At 35.5% G+C, this 2847-nt stretch overlaps 1 pseudogene; it reads right to left on the reverse strand.

Moving 5' to 3' along the window:
- Positions 1-1042: 1042 nt before the first annotated feature.
- Positions 1043-1915, reverse strand: LOC147508042 (elongation factor 1-alpha-like; annotated as a pseudogene).
- Positions 1916-2847: the final 932 nt, after the last annotated feature.

The raw sequence follows: 2847 nt of genomic DNA on the forward strand, positions 1-2847 counted from the left end.
TAGAGATGGTGAAGATGCAAAAAGAAAATACATTTGTTAGGACAAATTATTAATAGATTGTTCCTTGTGGTATATAGGGTTTTTGATGTTTTGTTTGGTGGAGCTGCAAAAGTGGACATAATTTATCAGATCAATTTTTTTAGTGTTAATGATTTGGACCAGCAAAGGGAGTAGCACATTACCCAATCGCTTGCCTTCCTGTTACAGACACGTTCAATTAGAGTTTCGCATGATTCATCTACCACGTACAATCAGTATAATCATCATAGTAGGAAGACATTGTTGGCAATTAGTACTTCATCTTGGCTTCAACCTGGATTCATCAGTTTTAACTCAACAAATGATAATCCTATTAGCTCATCCAATATGCATGACCCTTATGACTTCTGAACCTCCTTCCTAACATGAAGTAACACCAATAAGTTGTGAAAAATTAAAATGTGCAACCAATGAAGTTATTGTGAACAGGAAAAGAAAATGGAGCAAGCAAATTCTAACCTTTTGATTCATTTGAAATAAATCGTACCGTCTTGACAGGGATTGAAAGAACCTTTTCGGCTTGATTGCCAAAAAGAAAAATTGTTGGTTTGATCCTCTACTTTAATATGGAGGACATACCATATCATTAAAACATGAGTACATAAAAGTATAAGTTTGTATGTAGATAATATTAAATAGACCTCTATACCAAATAACCAAAATACACGATAATGAATAAAAATACCTTGGAGTAGTGTGCGCTAGAAACCAGATCATTGCATCTCTCACACCATTTGTTATCAACTTTTTGACCGCTGTTTACACATGCCCAACAGAGAGGACCAAAGTTATATATAACTTTTGAAACTTTTGCTTCGAAACTATAAATTGCACCCTGCATTTCCCTATGGCTAACAATTGACTTTTTCCCCCTTAACATATCCATAATTTCCTTTAAGGATTTTCTGGAAGTGTTGTCGTTGGTCTCCATCAATTGAAAAGTGAGTAACAACTATCGAATTATGCATTCTTGTTTTTTGACAATGGAGATACATTTTATAAACTAACTGTAGAGATACATTTTATGCAAAATTTTTCTCTGTACACGACCGACTGGCGCGACATAGTTCCAATACCACCAATCTTGTAAACATCCTGAAGTGGGAGACATAGAGGCTTGTCTGTAGGTCTCTTGGGTTCTGAGATCAAGTCGAGTGCCTCAAGGAGGATTGGGCCCTTGTACCAATCAAGGTTGGTAGACCTTTCAATCATGTTGTCACCCTCAAAACCAGAGATGGGAACAAAGGGTATTTCATCAGGGTTGTGCCCAACCTTCTTCAAGTAAGAAGAGACTTCCTTGAGAAATTCCTCATACCTAGCCTTAGAATACTTTGGAGTAGTGACATCCATCTACACACAAAAAATTTGATTAGAAATCTGTTGAATATACCAAGCTTCCTAAAGATATTTACATAAACATAAACACTTTAATAAAGCTGTTATACCTTGTAACAACAGCAAATCATCTACTTCACTCCCAGAGTTAAGGCAAGTAGAGCGTGCTCACGGGTCTGACCATCCTTGGATATACCAGCTTCAAAACCTCCAGTGGTTAAGTCAATAATGAGGACATCACAATCAGCTTGTGAAGTACCAGTAATCATGTTCTTGATGAAATCACGATGGCTTGGAGCATCAATAACAGTGCAGTAGTACTTAGTGGTCTCAAACTTCCATAGTGCGATATCAATAGTGATGCCACGTTCTCTCTTGGCCTTGAGCTTGTCCAGAACCCAGGCATACATGAATGACCTTTTGTTCATCTCAGCAGCTTCTTTCTGAACCACTGAAACACATGCTTGTCAATACCTCCAACCTTATAGATCAAAGATGACAGAACAGATACTCTAAAACCATTAATAATAGATACATCCATCACTACATGTTAAAAAAAACATAAATTCCAAACTATGAAGATCACATGCTGCTTGCCACACCGGTATTTCTTTCTCCAAATTTCTAACACTTTCATCAGTTAATCATATCTTGTACCATGTCTTATTCCACTATTTGAAATCAACATATAATTCTCCGCTCATCATAAATTGGTTTCTGTAAGTAAAAGAAATTCAGTTTTGAATCAAGGTCCCAAGATGAGTAGCAACTAATACATTTGGCGAGTTAAATCATAACAGGATATTCTAAAAAGATGAAGCTTAACTATAAGTTGCAAAAGCGAATTTTATACCTTTGATATTATGTCAGTCCAAATATAAGAAGAGAAGTTGGATTGTATTCACAAATGTGAGGGTTATGACTGATCATCGTCGGCACTACATCCAAAATCTGTAAAAAAGAAAACCCCTTAATGCAGCACTACTATATTAGGCTGTCAAGCTTGTAACAGCAACATTTAAAAATTTCACTGTTTCTAAAGCGTTACCTGTAGGCAAATTATTGGAAACCTCTCTATAAATTTTTTGATAATTAGCCAACAATTTTGTAAATCATTTCTCTGTCCAAGTTGTCTAAAAACGCTAACAAAGGGATTATTACAATTATCTAGTATATTTTTCAATGTAGATATAACATCCGCTCATAATTTAAGGTTTTCAGCATTCCGATTCTCAATCTCATTGTCAATGTCATAGATGTACATTTGTAAATATCTAGGTTTCCTATGAGGTCCCGATAACAAACTTCCAATCCTATTATAAATAGAAACTCTTGCACGAAATAAGAAGACGCCATCTTTACCATTTACAAGATCTTGATCAAATTCAACACCCATTGAAGTAAACACAAATATATAATCATAGGAACCGATGTTTTCTCTTAAATGTTTCCCAAGCTCACCGCCATCACGAA

This window comes from Coptis chinensis, chromosome 3, assembly GCF_015680905.1.
Source record: "Coptis chinensis isolate HL-2020 chromosome 3, ASM1568090v1, whole genome shotgun sequence".
NCBI classification, from domain to species: domain Eukaryota; kingdom Viridiplantae; phylum Streptophyta; class Magnoliopsida; order Ranunculales; family Ranunculaceae; genus Coptis; species Coptis chinensis.